At 37.6% G+C, this 27,364-nt stretch overlaps 1 pseudogene; it reads left to right on the top strand.

Moving 5' to 3' along the window:
- The first annotated feature begins 1,067 nt into the window (after positions 1-1,067).
- LOC109679220 (small ribosomal subunit protein eS1-like) overlaps positions 1,068-27,364 on the top strand; it is a 67,398-nt pseudogene continuing 41,101 nt past the window's right edge.

Consider the following 27,364-nt stretch of genomic DNA (forward strand, 5'->3'; position numbering starts at 1 on the left):
CCTGAAGTCCTACTACCTGTGATGGTCTTGCTCTCCTGGTGGAACTCTAGCTGATGAATGCAGAGAATATGTGTGTTGGAGGAGCTGTGTGTAGAAGCATCATAAATAATGCATGTTAATATTGGAAAAATAAAGAACTGAATTGTTTAATTTTTATAGATAGTAGAAAGACAGAATCCCTACGAATATCTAATCTGAAACTGACTTTAAATCCATGAACTCTGTGTTCTACATTGCTCCACTCTTTGATACTTCATATTTGAATTTCTATACAAATTTATCTGGCCAATATCTTAAGGGAAACTGACAAGGACATAATTTTGACACATATAAGTTAACTATAACTAAAGAAAAACTTTGAAAATAAAAGTTAGAAAACCCAGTTCTGAATGTCTTTATCAGAACTTCCAGGGGATTAATTTGTTGAGAATTTATTTCTCTTGCTTTCTGAACCTCAACTGAAAATTTGTGATTCTGTGCAAAACCATTGTTTGAAGTTTCTTTTGAAGGGCTTTGACTGGTTATTTGAGAGTTTCTTATTCAAACCTTCCCATACTTTAATTCCTTTTCTTTAAAGTGTATTTGAAAAATTCATTTACAGTGAATTGTAATGGGATTCATTCGGTATTTCCCAGGCATTTTGTCAACTATGAAAATTTGGGGACTTATGGAAGCAGTGGGATTGCATGCTGACACACCAGCTTGTGTGTCTGCCTGGACTATGTTTCCATGTCTCCTTTTTAGATGTAAAGTTGCTATTTGCTTTTCATTTGTGACTTGCGGAGAACCTCAAACTCACAAATGAAAATTTCTCAGAGTTAATGTTGGCATAGCAATATGCTGAAATGTTTGAAATGAAGGTGTCACGAGTGCTTATGGTTCATTACCAATCGAGTACAGGTAAGCAGTAGTCAGGAGACTCACTTCAGAGAACAGGATTTTATTGGAACAAATCCCCACAGCGCTCTCCCACGGATCCTAACGTCCCGTCCTCTGCTACCCCAGCCAGCCAGGAACTTACTCGGGCCTTCCCCAAGCCTCGCTCACGTGAGACGTCTTCTTAGCTAATGAGGGGAGGCCAGCCGGCTCCGGGGATCCTTACAGCCGGTCTTCATTGCAGGTCCGGCCTCACGGTCCCCAGCGACACCCGGTCGTCGGGAGAAGCGGTGGTGCTCTACATCACCATGGGCTCTGAGAGCGCGGTCTTGGTGGTGACCTCATAGCTGGTGTTATGGTCCCACCACCTTGGGGTTGGCTCATTTGCATATTGGCCTGTCATTGTCTGGCTTGGTTTCTTAGTCCTAACACACATTAGCTAATGATTCTTATTGCCACAATATTCCATACTGTAACACAATACAATCAATCAATACAACAGCAATCTTATATGTGTTCACCACAGAAGGTCATACCTAGGGGCCTGGATAAATAGAGGAGACAGATAAGTCCAATCAGTACCCTCCCCCAGGAAATGGGGGAAATGAGAGAGGGTGGTTCCCATCCTTTACCATCATAAATGAGAGAAAGGGTACGCAAAAAACTTGAAAGAGTTTTAGACATTCTCAAACTTTATGTGGATTAAACAGAAAATCATTCCAGGAATACAGAAAGTTACACTGGAACTACTTTCTTCCAATAACACTGAAAACTTTTGTGTCCTATCCATTGTGTCAAGTAATCATTTTATTGTCCTTGAATCATGAGCTTACTATGATGCCTAGACTGGGCTCCGACTTGAGAATCTCCTGAGGCCTTCTGAACAGCTGGGATTACAGGCACGTCCCATTGTTCCTGGCTAATAAACTTGTTTTGATTTGATGGGAGATAAAGCAAGCAAGAAAAAAAAAGTTTTTATTAAGTATTTATGATACAAATTTGCCAAATTTTTATAACATACAGCCAAGATGTGGCTAATTATAAAATATTTTATCAAGTTAATTCCTAGTTCAAAATTTTTCCCTAGCCAAGAAGAGAATATTTTATCTATGAATTTTCCAACTCTGATGGGTTATCCAAGGAGTAACCAGCAAAATCAAGGAAAGAGAATGCAAGATAAACAGGGTGAGGGACACTGGGGAAATGAGGAGCCAGAGGTAGGCAGCTTGCTGTGTGGGACTGCTGCTATGCATAGTGAAGTGTGTGGGAACAATCTCTGTGTGGTTAGAATCAGCTTCAACCACAAGTGCTCAGAACACCAGGAGTAAAAATTATTGTTTGTGTACCAGAAACTTAAGTTTTATCAGTCCAGGACCATTCTTCATACCTTGCCCTGTGGTCTCACAAAGTCATGAGTGATATAGCAGAATTCCAGTGTGGCTCTGTGATTCCCACCCTCAGTACACATGCCATACACAGTCCTCAGGTAGGCTGGACTGTGATGTGACTGTAACCTCCCAAATAAGGATAATAATATTTATTAACGAAATTTTGTCAATAAAATTTAGGTATCTAAAATGTTGATTTTGAGTTAGCAAAAGAGAATATAACATTAGTAGGCTGTAATTAATCAGCTGAGATCTTCTAAAGAGATTCCAAATTTACCCCAGATTGGAGCTGTGAAGCATTAGAGTCTGCCCTTGGCTGGGAAGGTAAATTGCCAAGCCTTGGTGAGGGACACAGGCAGGAGACTGCTGGCCAGGCTCTAATAGCTAAGTGCTTTGGTCTGCAACTGCTGGGAGCTGAATTTGGCCTATGATTGCATGAGCCTGACAGAGGACGGTGAGCCCTGCCTGAGCTCACGGCCTCAGTCGACACCCTGACCACAGTCTCATGAAGCTTTGAGCAGAAGTCTACCTAACTCATTTCCAAAGTCCTACCCCCAGAAACTGTGAACAATAAATGGCTTCTATTCCATGATGTAGGTCAACTCCATGAACTTTTACCCTCATTATCTCTTAAGTAAAAAGTAGGATGAAGAAAGAGCTAAAGATGGAAGGTAAGGGAGGGAGAGGAAGGAAGGAGGAGAAGGAAGAGGAGGAGGAGACAGTGCTGCCTTTTCAGAACATATCCTAAATTTCATGCCCGAAATTCTGCTTATATCTCAGTCCCTACAAGATGGTCTCATGAGCGCATTTAGCTGCTGAGTTCTTTGTTCTAGGTAGTTATTGAGAGTTCTGTTACTGATGAAAATGCGAGCATGGAGAGTAGGGGATAACAGAGTTTCTGCCACAAATTTTGAATCATTAAAGTTATTAGGGGAGTAGGCATTGGGATAGATGTGCTCAGTGAGAAGGTTACCAGAAGAGGCGCCCTTCTCTTCCACCAAAGACTTGTGTTCACTGTAGTCTTAAAATAATATGACTTAGAGAAATCGGATATCCTAGGAAATCCTCAATGTCGAATTCTATCTGTGATAATAAATATGACATGAGATGTATAGCTGATTTTCACTTTGAAAGACACATATCTCTGCAACTGCAGTACTTTATTATAACTGTACTCTTGTTCTTATCATTTAAGGCATATATCTTTTTCATGAATTTCAGTAAACTTCGATGGCAACCTGTGGGGCTTATCTTCCTCCACAATCACTTGAGACAATTCCCACAACAAATGGTGGCCTGCTGGTTCTGTTTCTCTAGAGAACCCTAATATACTGTCATTGGCCACTTTTAAAAATTGTCAAATATTAAAAGATTAAATAAATTTGCAATTAGATTTTGAATGCTGCTGTAAGAAATTACCAGAAACTGACGGCTTCAAGGAAAAGACTCGTTTCTCTCACAGTTCTGCTGAAAAATCAAAGATCACGGTGTCGGTGAGGCTGATTCATTCTGTAGGCCCTAAGAGAGAAGATGCTCCTTGTCCCCCTCCCCTGCACAGTGACAGCACAGCCACCTCCATCTCTGTCTCCATTGTCTTATGGCTATCATCCTTCCATGTGTGTATGCATCTAAATCTCTCTCTTTTAAGAACACCCTATTCCAGAATGACATGATTGTAACAGGATTCTATCTGCAAAGATCCTACTTTCAAATATGGTTGCAGTCAGAGGTTTTGGGGGAGACATTACTTTTAGATGGGCACTGTTCACCCAGCATAACATCTTACCAACGAGCACATCAAATGCAGACAAATGACAAAATGTAATGCAGGAGTAAAAGTTGGCAGGAGGATGGCTGGATGGAGAAGTGAGAGAGGCGAGTGTGAAGCACCAAAGAGTGATGGAGGCTGAAGGGATTGAAAGGTGTTTAAATGAATCCTTGAAGAATTATGGGACAATGAAGACCAAATGTGTATCACATTTGGCCTCCTGAATGCGTGGAAAAAGAATGTCCACGCTCTCGGGAGTTGAGTAGTAAGGTAATCTTATGAACATCAACTAAAAACTTTAGCAACTGAAATATTTAAGTGCAGGAAGAGAGAGAGGAGATAAAAATTTGCAGCGGTTTGATAAATGGCGAAAGAACAGGCATTTGTCTAAACCCACTTATTTTCATCATCAGGATTGAAAGCCATTTCAGCTCTTGCAGTTCACAAGAGCTCACTACCCTGAGTTTTTTTCTGGGTATGAGTTTGTTATTTTTATTATACTCCACAATTCTTAGAAAATAATTTGGCTAATTTTTTAAAATAATAGTCGTTATAATGTTCTTGCTTTGCAGAGAAAAGGAAATGTATCCTAAATAGAGGATTTAAGAACCTGCCCAGTTGTATTAAATAGCAAATAAATTAAACAAAGTTTGAGTTTAATTACTTGCTATAAAAATCTCTATGTCAACATTTTTAACCACATCTATACCTCTAAAAGATGTTGTTATCAAATGTAGGTAAGCCATATTTTGACAGAGTTCTATAAAAGCCTGCCAAATATCAATTTATCAGAAATTTGGCAATATGTAATAATTAGAATCATTCACTGGAAGTAACTAAATTTACCAGGAAATTATCAAATATCATCAACATTTTATTGAGAGGAATTTTACTCATAGGATGAAATAGAAAGTTTGGTTTTTATCAGATATTTTACAATGTTTGTAATGAAATGCATCATGGTACTGTAGGAGAGAACTTATAATATTTAAACATTTTATGCATACAACTATCAAGCTCTCTGTTTTTCTTCACTAAATTAGAAAATATTAGATACTTCATCTTTTAACCTCAGAACTACCAGAAATGTTCCCATTGCCATCCACACTCTGTTCATTTTTCACCAAGGTCTTTGATACTTGGTGGTCTGCTACTCATTCAGCCTCCAGGATGAAACAGGGTCCCTAAATAGAGTGACTGTTGAGAGCTCAGATTTCACACTGTAAAACATTCACTCCCTTCCTTTAGATAATATAAGGAAATCCAAATGAAAAACATTTAATGTTTCTTTTTTATATATGGGATCTTCCCTGCCCTCATCATTTCTAACATTTAAAATATCTCCTCTGAGAGACAGTGTGTAGTCTTAGATTGAATCTGTCACTTTATAGTTTCATTACTAATGTGGGTCCACGTTATTTTGTAAATCATATTGTGACTCTTCCTTGAAAGGAAAAGTTACGTGGATTTTTAATGAGATGATATCATACTTGAGAACTGCTACAATTAATTATCTGAAATGTTGAAATGTATTTACTCAGGTATAAAGCATGCACCTGAGACATTGTTTCATTCAGATTTTCCTTATATATGATTCATTCTTGCAACTGTCATGTATGTTGCTCTTTAGTGTTATGTATCCAATACAACGTGCTGTTATCACTTCTGTATATTATAATTATGTTGTTGAGGTGGAAATGTGCATTTGTCTTATATATCAAACATACCTTAGAGTATGTCCTTGGTCCATTTGCATTTATTTTAATTAACGCTGCATATGAAGTTTTTCCTAATATTTTATATCATTTTTATTATTGAGTTTTTAAATTTTTGGTTCTATTAGATACAGTATTTCTATTTATTAGCTTAAAATGGTATTTTTTTTCAATTTTTTCATTTGATTTAACATTAACATTTTATTTTTGGTCAATTGTTCATGTACAAAAGAAATTTGATAGTCATTTTTCTAAATTTGACAGAAACATGAAATTTTACATAGCATTATTAACAAGAGCTTGACACTCAAATATTTTTAATTAAAAAATTAAAGAACCAATGTCAATACATCGTGTTAGAAGAAAAGCTGAGATATTATATTCTATAGGAACAGATATAATAGTATGACCAGAAAAAGATAATCAAGAATTGTTGCCAAGCAAATAAGAAAATAAAACTGCTGGAGTTCAGAAAGCTACACTCAATAAAACTGTAAAGTAAAATATCACATTTTTCAGGTTTTGCACTTAGTGATATTTTTAATTATATGTATTTACTTTAATATCTCATTCGACTTTGTAGTTTTGTGGAAAGAAGGTCCTCAATTTTGAAGAACTCCAACTCCACAGAACATGGATCCATCCCTGATATTCTTGTTGTTTCCGTATTTGAAGGATCCATATTTTGCTTACGCTAATAGGCCTTGTGTAGCAGTTTTTGTTCAAATGATGTATTGCTCTGTCTGTTGGTATTCCTTGTGAAGATGACCCTGCGTGTCCATTTATGGTGATGGTGACATGCAAACTTGCATTACAGTTGGAGTTCCTCAAAACTGCACAGAACCACTGCTGACTGTGCTCTTTTGTTTCTTCAACAGGGCAACATGATAGGGATTCAACCTGTGCTATTAGAGGAAGGATGTGGGGACAGAGCTGTTGACAGCCAGCCTTGGACCTTAAAGGTAAAGTGAGCGGAAGAACCATGCTCAAAACCCCTTCATCCACCTGATCCTCTTCCCTTCCCTCTCCTTCTTGTTCTTTTTTCTCCTCCTCCCTTCCACCTCTTCCTTCTTCTTTCATCTTCTGCTCATTCAGTGTTGCTTTATTTTTAACATTTCCTTTTAAAAGTTTTTAGTATTAGTTTGCTTTGTTTTTGGCAGTACTGGGGTTTGAACTCAGATTCTCATGCTTGCTAGCCAGGCACTCCACCACTAGAGCCACATTCCCAGCCCTTGCTATATTGGTTATTCTTTTAAAAATAAGGTCTTGTTTTATGCCCCAGTTGTCCCAGACTGTGATCCTCCTATTTGTGTTCCCCATAACTGCAGTCACATGCTGCAGAGCCCAGCTACTTGTTTAGATGACATCCTGTGAACTTTTTGCCTAGGTTGGCCTCAAATCACTACCTCCCTAATGTCTGCTTCCTGAGTACCTAGGAATATAGGCATGAGTCACTGTGCCTGGTCTAATTTTATTTCTAACTGAAGAAATAACTTTATATATTTATGGGATGTAGTACAATGTTTCAGATACATGTATGTAACAGTTAATGATTGAATTAGGGAATGGCATATCCATCACCTCAAACATTTATCATTTCTATGTGCTAAGGATATTCAAAATCCTCCTTGTTTGTTTTTTAAGTTTTATTCTTTTTTAATGGTATTGGGTTTGAAATCAGGGTCTCACTCTCGCAATGTAGGTACTGAGCTGGCCTAGAACTGAGATCCTCCCCATTTCTGCCTGGGATCATGTTCATGAATCACTGCATTTGACATGCTTTTTTGTTTGTTTGCTTTTGAGACAGGGTGTCACTATATAGCCCAGGCAGGAAATAGGAGTACAGACTCATAGAATATGTTCTTACCATCAGTGAGACTTGTTTGTTTGTTTGATTGATTTCAATTTGTCAAAATTTCTCTTATGTCTGTTTTTGCTGTTATTATGTACAAGACATTGCTAAGGTAAGAAAGTGTTTGTGTTTAGTAAGATGGAAAATGAACAAGTGAGAGAGTCAAGGAGAAATTAAATTGCCCTAAAATACTTAACCATTTATCTTCCAGTAAATTCAAGAAAAGTCAGATTAAGAGCAGAGTTGTGTCAAAATTTAGATCTATTTTCAAAATTTCATTCTTCTTCAAGTAAAACTTAAACTTAAAAGAAAAAAAAGTCACCCAGTATAGATGTAATAGACATGAAGAATGTGAACTTGGATTCAATGATAATGACAGTTGATAATCATGTGAGTATCAGTAAACTGTTTAATCACTGTGATCCTTTCAATCTTTAAGTGTAAAATATTCATAATTATGTTCATGTGGGGGTTTATAAAATCATAATTGACACTTTAATGCATGGAAATAAGATTGAATAGCTTGAGAAGAGGAAGGCAGGAGATTCCAGGTGTTAGGATAGAATGACATTACATAAAATGATGAGTGGTAAGCCAGGAAAACCACGGAAAAATGTTCCTGTCTGTGCTATTTTTCTCAGAATTTCCAGGGACATTTTCTCAGAATTGAAGAAAGAGAAAGTAAAAATTCTCACCAGTATTTGTGTGGTTGAGATTTGGCCAAAATAATTTCAGTTACATGTAATATGTTTTATATCTTTCCCTTCAGTTTTGATTATAGTGACACCATTAACATTTTTGGACTTGGAACTTGAAGTTTTATATGTGACAGAATTTTTTCTTCAGTCTTTAAGAAAGCCACATTACAACTCTATGGCACATAAATTAGCTATATCAACTGTGAAAATATATTATTCATAGATTTTTAAGTAGTTGATATACACCAAAAAAGCTATCATGGAACTATCAGTTTAAAATGAGTATAATTTGGTATACTGGCTCAATGGATAGAACATTGGTTATTTTTCTGATGTTCTTAAGTTTCCCTGAAGTTTTTCTGATCTAAACAAACTCTTCTCCTTGTTAAAGCTGGAGGACAAAGGGTCACACAGAATGAACTCAATTGGAAAAAAACTAAACTGACTTCAGTTTCAGCTAATATAATGTGGCATGGAGCTGGCATTTAATTCCCATTTGTTTACAAATACCAGACAATATGGAGCTTCTGAAACCTCTGGAGAGACTACTCTTAGAGAAGAGAATAATATTAAAGGGAGAGTAAAAGTCACTTTGATCCTTTTCCATTTCTTTTTTCATACTGTGACATTTGAACTCAAATTCTTAGTGTTGGAAAATAAATTCAAAAGCAAATCATTATTTGACAAATAGGTAACCTGTAGAACTCAGGGACTGTCATTGAGTAAGACTGTATTCATCTGTAATCATTATATGGATATATGGCTGGTATATTGCTCATATTTATTTTAGTAATGAGGCTATCCTTTCCTGAGACAAATGGAAGTGTATATGTGGGACAACAGTTGGAAGAGGGGAAAGATGACCAAAACCCTAAAATGACACTAGCAAACTCTGTTAGGCTGGGCAGAAACAGTTACCCACTGCAAATAAGGAAGAAGCCAGTAATGATGATACCAGTATATTTTGGGTCCTTCTCTGTAGTTCTATGTGGACGTTGAGCAAGCTCGAGCAGTTTCCCGGATAGAATGTTCAGCTTCAAAATTTCCAGATTGGAAAAAGGTTAAATCCTGTGGTGATGGGGTGGCAGGGGGACCATTTCCTAGAGCAGTGAGATAGTTCTGAAATCACTTTGTGACACATCACCACACGACCTTTTGTACTTCAATTTGTCTGTGACAATGTTGGGGAATTTTTTATAACATGCACATTAATAAGCCATAGGATATAATACCAACTTGTAAAGTTAAAATTTAGAAAAAACAGCTTGTCATCTAATTGAGAAAAATAAAACATGTCATGTCACAGAATTTGATTTTTAGCAATGATGCAGATTTATTTTTAGGTATTATTTTAGGAGGCTAGTTTAGTTTAATTTTAGAAAATTTTCTCCTTTGTGACTTTACACAAATCTTACTTTAATCAATAATGATGTTTGTGTCCTGACACTCAAAAACAGTTGTAGTTATTTTGAAACTTCTTTAGAAATTCTTAGGAACCTGAAAAATATTAAAATAATTTTTGATTTTACTTATGTTATCTGGTAAAATACCTCATAAGGAATACTTTTTGATTACCAAAGCTCCCAACGCCTGAAATCTAGACAATGAAAATGTATGAAATCACCAAATTCCATGTACCCCACAAAAGAAGCAATATGTAGAAACCACACACCTTGATTTTGAACTGATGGCAGGTGCTGTTATTCGTCTGGGGACTCTTTTCATTTCACTTTTCACACAATCATTCTTTATATTTGTGCTAAATTTACAATTGAAAGAATTTTCAAATGCAATTTATTTGTCACAATAATAACTGAGATCATCATTATCTCATATACTATAGGAGGAAACTGAGTCAAATCAGGGCTGTGATTTAATCCAGACCCCTTGGGTAGCAAGTACTAGCCGGTGCTCTAAAATGCAGCTCCATCTACTTTTCTGATAGCATGGGTTGGATGCCAAGTCAAAAGAATTGGCCCGTTTCCTTACAACGGTCATCAGACAGGTTGATATTTACAAATAGGGGACCATCCTCCGGAATCCAAAGTCTGGTTGTTGGCCCAGTGCGCTGGGGAGCATCTTTCCAAGAACTCATTGTGTGGTCTTTCAAGCTCCGTTTTATTTCACTACTTGCACTTTGTACAGTGTACGAGGTTGGAGCAATTTGAGTTCACCGTCAGGCACTTAAACTTAATCCTGAAAGCAGGGCATTTTGCAGACAGGTAAGCCTGACACTCTTGCAGGGTTGTCTCTGTGTTGTGGCTGAAACTGTAATGCCCACAAACTCATTGATGCAACTACAGACCACCAGGCTAGCTTACAGCTTCTTTTAGGGGTAGTTTTCCTTTAGGACCCTTGATTTATTTCTATGACAAATGGTCCCTCTATTAGAATCATATTTAGATTTTAAAAAATACCAACTAAATGACTTGTCAGCAGGAAATAGGTCATCATTTCTTTCAATACTTTTTTCTTTATTTCTTTTTTTTTTTTAGTGAGACTGGGGTTTAAACTCAGGGCTTTGTGCTTACAAAGCAGGTATGCTATCTTTTGAGTCACAGCTCTAGGTCGTTTTGCTCTGGTTGTTTTGGAGATTGGGGTCTTGTGAACTATTTGCCTCAAACAGGGATTTGCCCAGTCTCAGCCTCCCAAGTTGCTAGGATTACAGGTGTGAGCCACTGATGCCAGCTCAATAATGTTCGCAATGAAAGTCTCTTAATGCATATCCACATATGTAATTTCTTCCCATATACTAATGCATGCCACAAGGGGAGGGGAGGTGGTGTTAATTTCATCAAATCCTGAAAGATTATGCTATGCAAGACTATTAGCATTTATTGACTTACATTTTGAGAAATGTATGTATTTCCTGCAGTCAACAGAAAAATAAGCTACAGGGACAAGACACCTTGTTTGAGCACTTGCACAGCTATGATTCTACTGCTGCTAATTCAACAGCCTTACACCACTCATTCTTAAAATCCTTTTAAAATTACAAAATCCCTGGCTGTGATAACAAACTGACAACTCATACAAAAATGCTTAATAATTAAATTTCTTACCATATTCTGTTATAAAAATTCAGAGGTGAACAAATTTGACACACATCCTGTATGCGCACCACTTCTACATGTTTCCATTATCATTGCACTGTACATGGTTTATTATACACTTATCCATGCATTCATTCCTTTATTTATCCATTGACCTAACTTATGAGTTTTCTGGTGCATTTCATAGGAAGTTGAGGGAACTTTCTCATTGGGATTCAGGATGTGCATAATTAAATAGACCAGTACTTGCTTGGTTTTCTTTCTCCTTGGATGTAAGTTCCTACAAAATAGAATACATACATTTTAATACATGTTCCCCGATTTGGGCACACACTTACATGGCATAAACCCCAATGATGTGTGGAACGTTATTCTCAGCTCCAGAAACTTGTGTCTTGCCCCTTCCTGCCAACTTTTCTCACACTGGCAAGTAAACATCATCAGGTTATTTTCCTCTATTTATTTCCATAGCATTTTCCAGAAGGTCATTGATCTAATGTTGAGCATGCACAGTGAGCATTTGTGTATAGGCTTCTTTTATCCTGTGGAATATTTTTGAAAATCTTCCCTTTTGTTGTGTGCATGGGCAATGGAACTTATTACTGGATAAAAAATATATCGCTCTGTAAACATACCACTGTTCATTCACACTCTATCCCTGGAATTGTGATTGCTTCCAGTTCTTTGTTCCCAGGGGAAAAAGCTGCTACAAATATTCTTGTGTGACTTTTTCTAGCATGTTATTTCATTTCTCTTAGTAAACACCTAAGATTAGAATTACTGAAACCTAGGGTAGGTATGTTTGTGTAAAACCAAAGTCAAAATGTTTCCCAAGGTAGTTTGGGTATTTTAAAAGTCCTCCAAGAATGGATGCAAGTTCTAGCTGTTTGCCATGTTGGCCAAAGCTTGATTTTGTAGTCTTTCTACTTTCAGTCATCCTGATGGACGTTGTGTGGCTGCTCTTCAGTACTTCAGTTTGCCTTTCTCTGAAGCCAACTAACGTGGCTGATGTTACTCTGATTCGCATATCTATTGGTAACTTGTATATCTCTCCTGATGAAGTGTCTGGTCTAAGCTTTCACCACTCTTTAATATTTCACTGTTTCTCTTTTTCATTATTGAGTTCAGGAGTCTTCATACTATCCTATGATACTTAAATTCTAGTGCCTTGGCAATGATATGTTTTGTGAAGACTTTTAAACAGACTGGGACCTCATTGTTCTCAACGTTTTTCTCCTATGAGCAAGCTTTTAATTTTGATGAACTCTACTTTTTTCTTTTATTTCTGTGACTTGTCTAAGAAATATTTACCAACCTCTTCAGGTCAAGAAAACATCCTCATAAATTTTCCCCTACAAGTATTTTTGTGTTTTACATATAGGCCTCTTTCCATCTCACTTTAGATTTTATATACTAGACATCAGGATATTATTATCATTATTTTCATATACAGTTCCAATTCATCTCTCTGAAGGTGGATGTAGCAGGCTTTACTTGGCCCAAACAGAAGTAGAACTCTCAATATTTTAGAAGCACAAAGTAAACAGATATACAACTATCTGTATTGATAATCTAATTCTCAAGGAAGTATAGTTTTATTTGGAGAAAAATAAAATATACATGGGAAACTTATTCTTAATGAAAACTTTGGTAATCAAACATTTCAGGTATCAAAAGGAAAATAGATATTGTTTAACTATTTAAATGTGACTGAATTAGTCCTTTTCCTTCATGTTTCCTGTGCTTAGAGGATTTTTTTTTAATTTGACAATTTTATACAGAATTACTCAGAACAGGAATTAATAAACTCTGGTCTTGCAGTTAAATCTGACCCAGTAGCTGTATTTGTAAACAAAGTTTAGCCTGAGGACAGATGCACTTATTCGTTTATGTATCTCTATGGGTACATTTTTCTGTATTAGCAGAGCTGAATAGCTGCTTGGAAACTACAGACCTTGCAAAATTCATAAGAAGCCAAAAAATATTTGGTCTTTCTAAAAACTTTGTGTAAAGTAAGTTCTCTGTGCACTTAAGTTCACAGCGTCTTGGATCAGGCTTTCACTGCTTCCTGAGTCTGGCGAGACCAAATTCTCACACACGCAAGTTACATGACACAGGGTTATTCCTTCCCTCTCAGAAGCAGGAGACAACAGAAGCTGAGGATTCAACACAAATCTATCTTCAGGGCTCAGAAATGCATCTATGGAGCAATGGGGCTCTCCTGTACCCATGCCTCATTTACACTATAGGTAAGGGACCCCAAAAAGCACCCATTGGTCACACAGCTTCCTAGGCTGACCCACTGAGGGACATCCTGTTTCTAGGAGGTGCAGGTGTCCAGCCTGGGATATTTCAGAGTATCTTGCTCCTAAAACATTCTATAGAATTTCAGAGAACTAGAATTGAAAACAGAAGTCAGTCAGTCCAAGAACACCAGGAAAAATGCCTTTACTTTATAGGAAAAGTGTGCTACACATAATGTACAACATAGTGAAAACATCCCACGTGTTTCTGTTGGATTTGCTTTGGTTTGTCGTTTGACTGAGAGGTCAGAGCTCATCCAAATTGTTGCATCCTTCTGACTCATGGCATTTAATGCTTTTCTCTCCTTGGAAGACAACTCTTTAAGAATTTATTTGACTTTACGAGCCATTAAATTGTGAGTAGAAGATTGTGGTTATTCTACCAGAATTATTAGCATATTTTGCTGTAATTATTTCTAGTTTTCATAAGATAGGATTGATACCTTCAGCTTCATAGCATGTGTGTGTAAAGGTGTTCAGAATGTATAGCTAGAGAAATTATAACTCAATGTCTTTGTGGTATGGAGTCCATTTATATGAGACAGCAAAGACTTCTGTTTAAATTGTCCTGTATGCATTTATTTTCAGCACGTAACCTTGTTGCCAATATTTCAAAACTGTATGTTTAAAAGTACATCACCTGTAGGTATAAGGAATCCTGCAATGACTTGCTCTTTCTGACAAATGACAAAATCATTGATAAGAATATATCACTCAGACCTAGGTTCTCACGTTTTTCATTAGTCATCAATCAGACAGATGTTCTCAAAACTCCTAGCTATGATTTTATTTTCTTGATAATCCTGTGTCTTTGGGATGAACTGAAGATTTTTTAAGTACAAAGATAATGTAAAGAAGAAGGAAAGGAGAAAATGTATTTTTTATTATCATTATAGTGAAGATTTGGGGTCAACTAGGAAGAAAAAGAAATTTTGAAAATGCATTTGCTCTAGATATCTTGAAGATATTCTAAACTTGGAGAGACAGTCCCTGAAAGCAGGCCTGGTGAGAGCTATGCTGACTGTGGTGAGGGTTGTAGTTTCTCACAGAGGAAACTCACCTTGGCCATTTTCCTTTGGGGCTTTTTATTGTGTCAGTCTATCTTCCTTTTGTCAGGACATGAGGGAATAAGGTGAAAGGCTATCATTCACTTAATATTCTAGTTATTCATGTTTTAGCTTACCTTTGACCTCTCATCTTAAAATACATGTGAATATTAGCGTTTATATGGTCACATTGCTGAATATCTATTTCTTCTGACCAATTTCCTTTCTGAAAAACATTGAATTACCTTTTAGCAGGTCAGCCTAAAAAAAATAAATAAATAACCGAGAATACAAATATCCTTTTAATCTGCCTAGGTCCACCTTTGGTCTTAATCTCTTTGTTCATTTTTTGATACAATATCCAGAACAAAATCTTATTTTCCTCAGAGCAAAGAAACACTTTCTGCAGCTTTCATCTTTAACAACTCAACCAGCTTTGGCTCAAGATTAAACACCTTATTGTGTCTTCAGGCTGCTGCATATTTATTACTCCTGAGGCACTGGGATTTCAAATAGGTGGAATTAGATGACTCTGGGAAACAGTTTTTCAGATCCATATATCTTGAATTTTCCATCTGAAAGGAAAAGAAAGGGCTTCAGATCCCCAAAGAGTAGTCCAAGTGAGATGCACCAAGTTTAGGAAATTGAAGTGCACTCATTGTCATGGCTCAGTTGTGTAGCGCTGCAGTTTTGAATAATAGGAATGGCTCTTTTTGTTTGTTTGTTAGTTTTGTTTTGTTTATTTTTCTTAAAATACAAACATACTCATAAATGGGTGTCTACTCATGTATTTGTGGACATATACTTGACTCATCTATGCTGTTAATGGCTAACCTCCCTCCAAACATGCACACTCCACTCTGTTCTGAGATAAACCCTCGGGTGTTATTACTCTCAATGCCTTTTCTTTTATTCTTCCTCTGCCAAGAATTTTTTGTCATAGGATTTATTTCCTCTTACGGAAAGACTCTGCTGAAATGCCTTCATCAGGAAGCTCGCCTCTGACGGCCCTCCTTCTTGTGTGTTAATAGTCTGCTCACTGCCTACAGACTTCCTTCCCTAGAAAGTTCACCCTGAGAGAACAGGCTACATCTCAGGGGGCGTCAACGTGAGGAACAAAGTTTGTGAGTTGCTCAAATTTCAAACATATCTTGTTTGTTGCATGTTGATCCTCAAATACCCTGACATTGTCTAATCTTATATTTAACTAAATTCATACTTCTAAAAAGTAAACAAATGATAATAATTATTTAAAAAAAACCTTAAAAACCCTTCAATGTGAATTAACTCTCTTTCAAAAAAAGCTTTGAAAGGAATGTCTCAAAAATGAGTCATTGCTGTATGTATGTCTATTGCAACAACTCATGAATCAGGTAATAACTTGTACAACACTACATATCAAATAGTGTACTAATTATGATAATGAGTTCATAGAAATGTTAAATAAAGTCATGGCACGATAAAATGCCAGGGAAGTGGGTACCGTGTATCTAAATGAATAGAGTGAATGAGTAAAATGAATAACCATGTTTTATTGCTAAAATGATGAATTGCCATTATCTGTGAATTTCATGGATATAAATAATAATAACTGATTACTGTTTTGTCTTGTAAGCCAATCAAAAATCCAAGGATAATGGATGTCGGGATAACACTTTACTATGCTCAACTTCCCAAGTCACCACTTTTACTTGTGTTGAGATGCTTTCTCTTTCTCTCAAAGTTATTATTCCTTCACAATGCTAAAATTAAACCGTTTTTAAAAAATGTCCTCTAAGCCAGAACTTCTCAGAGACACTTTTGTTTTAATTGCTGACCATGCTTATTATGGTAACAGTGACTTCTACAATAAAAATGCTTAGCTAATCAGTGGTAAAAATAGAGTGAGAACCATGCTACCTTTCCTGATTTCAGAGGAAATCCTTCTAATTCCACTGCATCTTCCTTTTCGTTTTCACTTGAATCCCACCACACTCAGTGTACGTGTTTCTTAAGCAAACCACATGGCCATTTTACCATGTTCTCAGTGTACCTTTATCTCTGCAACTCCTCCTAATTACGTTTATCTCTTGTGCTGAGAGTGATTTCAACTTCACGTTTTCAGGCTGTTTTCTGGAGATCCTTATACTCTTCATGGATACCTTTCACATTATTTTTTCTTAATCACTGGCTACCACTCCTCTGTTGAATTTTTGTGAGCTGCTATTGACACTGCTCTTTGTGTTTTTGGTAGATTCTTCCATTGGTCTTTTCATCTCTTCCTCTGTGAGTTTGAAATTGAACAAAACAGGATTGGGAAATGAGACTATGGACAAAGTCACCTGGCTATTCCCAACACTTTGGAGTCATGTTGCATCACAAATACTATAATTTTTGACAGCAACTAGAAAAAGATCGCTGGTTTAGTAGTGACTGAAGCAGAATCACTCCGGTAGTGGAGTACAATGTCATATCAATGTGAGTTTGTGTGTGTGTCCAACTTCTGCTATAGTATTACTCATTTGTAATACATGAGTTCAAGTGTGTGTTTTTCTCACCTTTCTTTATTATACATTCACAATACAAAACTGGTTTCCATAACTAGGTTAATTTTTGTATGAGCCTGGTTCTATGCCATATAGTTTTCATTTTATTTTTAATCAGCACACATTAAATTATAACAGTATTTCACTGTGATAATATAACTGTATATATCTGTCAGTGCAACTCAAATGTGCTCAACCCTCCATTATGCTTCCCTTCCCTTCCCTCACCTTCTTTAAGTGTTTGGTGGGTTTCCTCATGCTGTCTTCATTTGTAAATATGCAGCATCCTTCAATCCTCTTCCCCCTCGTGTCCTTTCCTTTCCCACTTCCCATCGTGCTGCTCTCCTTCCCAAAGTCCCCCGTACACATTCAACACCACTATTACTGTTGTTATTACTGTCACCATCATCATCCCTTTAGGTCTAGGTTCCACAAATGATTGAGAACATGCGATGTTTGGCCTTTGAAGCTTGAATGTTCTCACTCATCATGAAGATCTCCAGTTTCATTGTCTTGCAAATGACGTAAATTCATGTAAATTCATTTTTGTTTATGGCTGAGTAATATTCCATGGTGTGTGTGTGTGTGTGTGTGTGTGTGTGTGTGTGTATTTCTTCATCCTTTCTCTGTTGGGCATCTCAGCTATTTCTGCAAGTAGAAAATCCCATTTTTGTGAGTTCTATGGTTTGAACTCAGGACTTTGCACTTGTGAGGTAAGAACTTTACTGCTTGAGCCACACCTCCAGATATGCTATATATTTTCATTTTGACAGTGTATTTTACTTCATTCCATAGGGCATTGCACCATCCACTCAATGCAAAATCCATCTGACACATCTCAGAATGAAAGCTTTAAACTGGATGCTCAGAAGTTGATTTTCCATATGGATATGGTCTTGTTTGCTTGGATGTACTGCATTTCACTAGTATGCATGGCGCAAGAGAACTACTGGTTGGGAACCTTAGCCTTCAAGTCAGTTGTGCCTATTAAGACCTGTCATTTCTAAGTTTAATCCACAATGCTGCAAAAAACAAACAAACAAAAAATCTGCCATTTATCCTCTGTCCTTTGTGAACTTAGCTATTCAGAAAGTGGAGGAAGGAGGATCATGAGTTCAAGGCCAACTCCAGCAAAGTTAACAAGACCCTATCTCAAAAACAAAATAAAAACAAAAGGGTTGGGGAAATAACTCAAGTGTTAGAAGCCTAGCTTGTGTGAGGTACTGGGTTAATCCCCAGTATTGCAAAATAAATAAAAAATAAAAGAAATCCAATGTGGAAAAGATAGTACCTCCTTATTGATGAAGGACATGCTAAATGACTAATATATTTAAATTTTTGCACAGTGAACATTAATAGACGCTAACTTAACATTAGCTATTGTTATTGTAGTTATAACCATTAATTATTATTGTTTTATAGCTCTGAGATTCTGCTGTTACCTGCTGTTTTCCCATTTCCACGAAATGCTCTTCACCCGTTAGCATATGGTATCACTTTGACATCAAAGTCCACGCTATAAAATATGAAAATGAAGTCTTTGAAATCTCTTATGCAGCCACCTGACCATTTCCTAAAACCACCTTATTTCTAAGTTACAGTGTGTCTGTAAGTAACATTGCCTGGATCCCTCATGTTCTTATCTCTGAGCTTTAGAATCTTAAAAGATTTACATTTGCACATCAGAATTTTCAGAGGAGATTCACAAGCCTTTAGTCACAAATTAAAAGAAGATAGAAAGAATGGAAAGAAGAAAGGAAGAAGGGCAAAGAGGGAGGGAGGGAAAAGAAGGAAGAAAATGAAGAGAAGATAGCAAGAGTTATCTAAGGGCTATATGGGTTGTGTGATGATCTCTCCTGTCTTTTTTTTTTTTTGTCATTACTGGGGTTTGAACTCAGAGCCTCATACTTGCTAGGCAGGCGCTCTGCCACCTGAGCAATTATACCAGCTCTGCTTTGTGTTGGGTATTTTTGAGATAGGGTCTCAAGAACTATTTGCCAAGACTGGCTTCGAACTGTGATCTTATTCTCTGCCTTCTGAGTAGCTGGGATTATAGGTGCAAGCATCAACACCCAGAGTGATCTCTTTTCTTATTCATCATAAATATTTTCCAGCTGCTTGGATAGCTTCATGTTTCTTTTATTTTTATTAAAAGAAACATGATTATGAGTCTTTTATCAACAATTGATTCTAAAAGCAGTCTTAGAATGTTTCAACTTTTCATCCATTAGTGAAATTTCAAATTTTATATATTCAAAGAAAAGCTGTTGAATAAATTCAAGTAGCAAAAAAAAAAAAAATGAATGTGCACAACTTGTAAGAACTCTGGGACATGACTGGGAGACTAGATCTAAGAATCCAGGAGTTGCTGAGATATAAACTAAACTCAGAGAAAACCTATTCATGGAAAGTACAGAAGAAAATTTCCCCAAATTTAGAAACAGATATGAACATCAAAATGCAGTAGAAATTTAGAATTCAAGGTAAACATGTCTATAATAAAACCTCCCATGCTCCATTATAGTTAAAAATCTAAGTCTACAGAATAATGAAAGAGTATTAAATCTGCAAGACAGAAGTAACAACATACTTAAAGAGACAAACTTATCAGACTTATTTTAGATCTCTTCACAGAAACCTTATAGCCAGGTAAGCATGGAACAATATATTTCAAGCCCTGAGAGTAAAGAACTGCTAACTGAGGCTACTGTATCCAGCAAAGTTATCCTTTAAAATTGATGGAGAAATAAGAACTTCCAAGACAAACACAAACTAACACAATACATGACAACTAAGTCAGGACTGTAAAAACTACTTAAGAAATCCTTCACATGGATGATGAAGAAAGATAGTCCCAAACACAAGAGTTCAGGAAAGAAGACATTTCACCAGAGGAATAGATCAACAAATGAGTATTAGAAAAGAATAACACATGTTCTACTCAGCAAACCAGCAAACTCCTAAGATGAAAAAGGGAGATAAAAAGAACAAAGAAGATTTAAATCAATGAAGAAAATAAAACATTTATAGGAATTGGAAAATATGTTTCAGTTATAACCCTAAATGTAAATGATCTTAACTTTCCAATTAAAAGACACAGACCAGTTAATTGAATTAAAAATGTGTTCCAATTGTTTATTGTTTGCAAGAAGCACACCTCCTTGGAAAAGAAATACACACAAAACCAAGAGTGAAAGGATACAAAATGATAATACCAAGAAAATGGAAGCTAAAAGCAAATAGCAATGTCTGCATTCATGCCTGACGAAGAACATTTCAAAAAAAAAAATCAAGAAAAGTATTCAGAGTTACACTATATCATTGAATGAATGGACTTAACAGATAATTACAGAATAATCTATCCAACAGCCGAGGAATACCCATTCTTCTCAGCAGCCCATGGAACTTTCTACAAAGTTGATCATATTTGAGGACATAAATCAAGTCTTAAAAATACAAACATTAAAATAAAACAGGGGAACCATTTGTAGGGGAGAGTTGGGTAATGAGAGAGTGGGGAGGAGGATAAGAGGGGTAATGAAGGGTAAGCATGAATGAAGAGCATTGTAGACACATATGGAAATGCTATAGTAAAATCATTTGTATGAGTAATGGATACCAATTGTTAAATTATATGTGAACTCTAAAGAAATTTAACTTCTGAAACTACACAGATCAGCTCTATCAAGGTCAGTACCTTGTTTGGAATGGAGATACCTACATTCAGGTTAAAATCTCAAATCCTAAGTTTCTCTGGAATCTTCTGTGGCTACACAAGACTCTGTCACTTACTGTCTTTAGCTTTTCCTTACTTCCTGAAGACAGTGAATAAGCCTTGCCTCCACTAGACAATACACACCTCCCATGGAGATGTGTCTTCTTAGCCTGTGTAGCAGGGCCAAACCCAGTCTCATAAAACAGGAAACAAGCTGTGTTCAGAGGAGCTTTGTGAACAACTCAGTATATATGGTCAGAATTTGGAAGAGTTTGCATGGCATGAGATTCTGAGTTATGTGACCAAGGGTCAGAACTTATGGTTAAATAAAGGAATTGATTTGGAATCACTATCTGGAGGGAAAGGGTTTAACACCTTGCTACAGCATGAGAGGATGTGTGCTAAAACATAGAAAAATGATGTTTTGGGAGAAGGATGAAGCTTGTTTGTGGAGTGCTTGCTTAGCATGTGCAGGCCCTGGGGTTGATCCCCAGCACAATACACACACAAAAGAAAATTAAATTAAATGTTAAGAAAACATATTCTGCTCAGCATGGTGGCATATGCCTGTAATCTCAGCACTTGGTGACAGATGCAGAACAATTGTGAGTTCAAGATCAGCCTAGGCTAGCTAGAAGGCCCTATCTTGAAAAATAGAGGGGTGGGGAGAGAGAGAGAGAGAGAGACAGAGAAAAGAAGAAGAAAAGAAGAAGAAGAAGAAGAAGAAGAAGAAGAAGAAGAAGAAGAAGAAGAAGAAGAAGAAGAAGAAGAAGAAGAAGAAGGAAGAAGGAAGAAGGAAAAAGGAAGGAAGGAAGAAGAAGAAAGAAGGAAAAAGGAAGGAAGGAAGAAGAAAGAAGGAAAAAGGAAGGAAGGAAGAAGAAGAAAGAAAGAAAGAAAGAAAGAAGAAGAAGAAGAAGAAGAAGAAGAAGAAGAAGAAGAAGAAGAAGAAGAAGAAGAAGAAGAAGAAGAAGAAAAATGATAGTTTAGGGGACACAAAGTGCCAGAATTTTCATAGCAGACAGGTCATTAAAGACTCATGGTTGCATGGCTGTTTAGTGTCCTTGGAAAGGCCAGCAGAGGACTCAATTCCACAGGAGGACACAGAGCATACATCCTTTACCATCTGCAGGTGAGAGGACCACTGAGCATTGGTATGCTCTTAGTTGGATTCACCTTCTACACCAGGGCTGGCAGTAGGAGATGTCTCTATAAAGCTGCCCTTACTCTAAAACTAAAGCCACACAGGTCACACGACAATACATAACTGGCTTTTGTTTTTGTTTTTGTTTTTAACTGAGCTGGGATTTGAACTCAGGGCCTCATGCTTGCTGGGCAGGCAGTCTACCATTGTCTTCCCAACAGCTCTGATAGTGCTTAAGGACTCAAATACAAGGACATCCAGTTTTCATATGCAGGAGTACAATCAGATATAGGCTAGGGAGGCCTGACTTAAAGAGTTACAATGATGGCAAAGAGGCCATGGTGTTTCTAGTATCATAATAGGTTAGCACCCTATATAATTACTATTAATCTAAAATTGAAAATAAAGAAAGAAGAATGAAGGCAGTCTCCCTAAAGAGTCATATTCACCCCCACCATCCTGCCATGTCTCTCTCAGCTCCCACTGGTTTCCCTCCAAAAACATTACCTCCTTTTTGTCATATCATATTATTTCATTAAGTCAAGACTTCACATGAGTGGAAACGTGATATTTGTATTTCTGAACTTGACTTATCTCATTCGACAGAGTGATCTCCATCTATTTTGCTGAAAATGATGCAATTTCATTCTTTGACAATAGCAGAATATTATATATGTATATAAGAAAATAGCAGAAGCACACACACACACACATATCTGTGTGTGTGAAAGTAGCAAAATGAAATCCACTAATGACTATTAAAAAGGTGGAAGAGTGGAAGAGGGGTTAAGCAAGAGTAAAAGGAGATGAATTTGATTAAAATACAATAAATACATGTACGGAAATATCACATTGAGACACCATTGCAGAATTAATTCATGCAAATTTTTTAAGTCATTATTCTTCACTCAGTATCTGGTCTTGAGCAACTTTTCAGACTCTGACATATCAGTTAAACATGAGGTCAGGTTCCCAATGAGAAAACCCTCTCTCTAACACATGGGAAATAAAACTAGTAATTATTTCTCCAGGACCTCTCCAAAGAACGTCTGGTCATATTACTGAATACTTTATGCTGCAAAAGGAGACAATGCAAGCTTTAGAAAAACTGAGATACAGCATCAGACCTGACATTGACACCCTAAGACCTGAAATCTTATTGTGGCTCCTTATTAGAGGGATAGCATATGGAGGCCAGGTAATAAAATACAATCTTTGGACTCATACTAATGATTAATTTGTAAATGTATAATGAGGAATAAAAGATATTTGGCACAAACATGTTCAACTATAGTGAAACATTATCACCTTCAAACAAACACAAGGGAAGATCTTCACGTGTTTTGAGGTCCTAAGAAATGACTGTTAAAATAGAATCTCAAGAGACTATGGAGCCAGACTGGCTCACCGTGAGATGGATTATTTTATAAGGCTGGCCAGGACCAATAGAAATATATTTTATAAGCTGGAATTTCTTGTAATCTTACAGAATCAAATATGGGCAGGGTGTTATAAGTTTTTTTTTTTTTTCATATAGTTGCTGCATCAGCTTTCAATTTTGGGTGTAAGTTCAGTTATTTGAAGCCAGTCATTCCCTATTATCTTCAGTCTAATTAAAATTTCCATTCTGTGTGGTTCCTTTCTCCTCTCCTTGACTCAAAATCTAACAATCTACAACTGGTAATAATGATAAAATCTGATCTACAACCAGTGTTTGAAAGCCTACGTTATACCTATGGACCTTAATAAAGGCAGAGTCTCACAGGGTCTCTCTTTCTTTCTCTTTCTGTTCACTGGGTAAGGGAAACAATGCTTTCTGACATTCTGGGAGAACACCCAGCATCCCTTGTATCTCTGTAATGTGTAAATAATATATTTATTCTGTTTCATGTATTTTGTTTTCACCTCTTCATTGTGCCTCACCTGACTGTCAAACCTCACTGTAGCTCCATTGCCTCCCTTCTGTCAGGAGCCTGTGGCTCTTTAGATTATGACCAATCAATGAACTCAAGATGCAATGAGGAATCATAACAATAGAGATCCCCACACAGGACCAGGAAACATAAGTAAGCTACATAAATAGCTGGCCCCAAACCCATGTCAGAGGTTTGTCTTCAGCTGACACTATGCCTGTGAGGCAGGTGTTTTGATGCAATGATAGTGGGAGAAAATGCTAGAGATTGGTTCACAGGTGGGTTACCAGGACATGGATGGTGAGTACACTGCAGCCCTACTCAGGAGCGGTCATGAAAGACAGAGATGGGGAAAAATTCTCCAGGTGGGCACAGGTTTAGGTGGCATCTCAAGCCAGAAGATTCTGGACTGGCAGAGGTAGTTTGACATGTGCTGGGTTCTGCTGTACATATTAAATCAGTGAACTTTAAATGGCATGAAAAGCCCAATCTGTAGAATCTATTGCTGCCTTTGCATCAAGCGATGTAAACACAAGGAATCTTGCTTCCCAGTGACCCGCTTAGAAAATCCAGCTTTCATATTCCCTCAGCTCCCAAGGGAGAAAATGCTTTTACTGAGAGAAATACCAAGAGTTCCATTGAAATGCAGACTGTAGTGTTTCTGGTGTTTCATCCCAAGGATCTAAGTGAGAGGACATTTACTCTTATAGCTGAGAGAAATGAGTTTTCTATGTTAGGAGGAACTGGGACTCCTGTTATAGAGTAGGACATGGACAAAATATGCTTGGCACAGGGGTAAAGAATTTGTCCTGTGCTTGGTACTCCCTTTCCTTATTTTGGTATTTCCTTATTTCCCAGCCACAGTCTGGGAAGTGTGTGATGGATGTCAGCTCCAGACCCCTTAGAGACTGGGGTATGTGTTCTGACAACAGAAAGCCACCAAATACATGCTGGGGTAAGAGGAATGAGGCAAGGGCAGAGGAGGATAGTGATGGTGAGTTGCATATTGGAAACCAGTTACATAACAGAAGCATTCACTCATCCCACAAACCTAAATGTTCCCCTGAAAAATGGTCACACCCAAATCCTGGAGAAACTACTGTCTGATTGACTCAACATATTATACACACTGAGGAGATGAGAGCATCAAACAGTGGACGTTATGGTGAGTTGGTATGCAATCCCAAATACCCCTAGGGAATGAAGGTCCAAGAATAATGCATCAGGGGACTGAGCTCTCAGCCTCCACTGAGGACAACCTCATTGCTGAAGTTACACTCCCTCCCTGGTGCTGCCACTTATAATTACTGACTGACGTGAGAGTAGAGAGTCCCAGCTTCTCTGAAAGAACACTGCTGCCTGAGAACACAGTGCTGGCTGAGGCTTTCTTTGCAAGTGCTAAACAGCTCAGCTTCCGCCTCTGCCCCATCCTACTTCCTTTTCCCAGGGATGGAGCCCAAAAGAAATCCCTGATAAAAATTCCTGCACATAAAATGTATCCCAAAATGCTTCTGAGAGAATCCAGTGTACCTGCCATTCAACCCATCATCTACTCATGGATGCCTTAAAATCCATCTTCCAATAAAGTTTTTCACAAGCCATAAATTGAAGGATGTAAAAATGTGACTTTCTTCATCTTCCTGCAACTGCCCTTAGTGCATTTTGTTGGAAGGAGGTGGCATGAACCAAAATATCAAAGCACAAAGCTTAATGTAGTCATTTCCATTTAGAAGTCACTGACATTTTTACTAGATTTTCTCCTCCCCTCACTCTTGATATGTTGAATTGATCCTAACTTCCCAGGTTAACAAGAATGGTGCTTTGGGTATTTCTTGAACCCTTCTGGGCGAGTAACTCTTAGTATCATCCTGTTCCCTACAGTGACTTTTGGTTGTATAATACCTGCATATCTGTTGACATTCATCCATTAACTAGAGGTTAGGGATGTGAGGGGTAGGGGTGGGCTGTGTCACCGAAGTCATTGACAACTTTACCTGGCCTCTAGCTCACAGGACTCACTTCAGTATCTTAGGATGTTGTTGCTTTACTACAATCACGAGACCCCTTTGGGCTGCCAGTTTTCTCCTCTAGGGATCATGCTAATTCTTTTCAGGAGCAAGGACCATTTCCATTCTTCTTCTATGTCTTGTACAGGCCCCAGGTCTCAGGCTGGCATGGTGTCCTCCCTGGCACTGATTTCAGATGTACCCTCTCTACTCTCCTTCCATCACCCAGTTCAGGTATCCCTATGTACCAGGTATACCTATGATCACAAGCTAGTCTCCCAGAGCTCCATTCAAAGGGTCGCATTAGTGATGGATATTCAAGGATCCCTAGACTCTGAAGTTTAGGACCATTTAGTTCAGTTGCAGAAGGCACAGGACCTGCTAGGCACAGCTGTAATTCCAGCACTCAGAAGGCTAAGGCAAGAGGATGACAGGTTCAAGGCCAACATGGGCTACACAGATTGCACATAACAGTATCACAAGTGTCTGTTTATTGTCCTGAGTACACAGAAGCTTTATAGAGTTTAGAATGTGAGAATTAGTTCACATTGTCAAGCGTTGTCTCAAATGTATAGTTTATGGCATAAACATCACTTTGGGATTCAAACCCAAATTATGTTTTCTCATAACTTATCATTTCTGTAGAGGGCTTTGAAACATCCTATGTAAAAGTTCAAATTCTTGGCACACAATGCTCCTCTTGAAGGCAATCTGTGCCTTAGCTGCCCCTTGTCCCTCAGGAGACAGCAGGACAAACATGCCAGTGTCTGGCCTTCTCAGTAGATAGTCTCCCCACTGTCCTCACGCTGCTATGAGCAGGAGGATGGCGACTCTGCAGTTATTGGTCTCTGTTGTCTCTAGTTTCCACTTCTGCAGCAGCAGAGGTGCAGGGAAAAGAATTTCCCTAGAATTCTCCCTACAAGGTAAACTGAGGCTGGCTGAGACTAAAGCCACTCTTCTCTCAAGGCCACAAATTCCCCACTAGTCTTCTCTTCCAATTTTTATGAAGAAATTTCTATGTACTTTCTTAGTGCTTGAATTTCTGTCCTAACTGAGCTAAACTCAGGTCCTTGTACCCCGCTGGAAATATTCTCATACCTACTACTCTTCTGTAAAAAATTAGATCTTAACACAAGTACACTCTAAATAATTATTTGTGTATGGTCACAAGGTTCCATGTTATTCATACTGTTTTATATTTATGTGACAGTGTTATAGTGTTGTATCCCATGTATGCTGACAGATACGGAGTGTAGTTGCTGTCTATCATGCCTTGCTTTCTGTTCTAAACCTTCTCTAATTTTCATTCCTCTCCCCTCAGGACATCCTCATCCTTTTTCTTTCTCAGAGGATGGCTGCAGCATT

This window comes from Castor canadensis, chromosome 9 (assembly GCF_047511655.1).
Source record: "Castor canadensis chromosome 9, mCasCan1.hap1v2, whole genome shotgun sequence".
NCBI classification, from domain to species: Eukaryota; Metazoa; Chordata; class Mammalia; order Rodentia; family Castoridae; genus Castor; species Castor canadensis.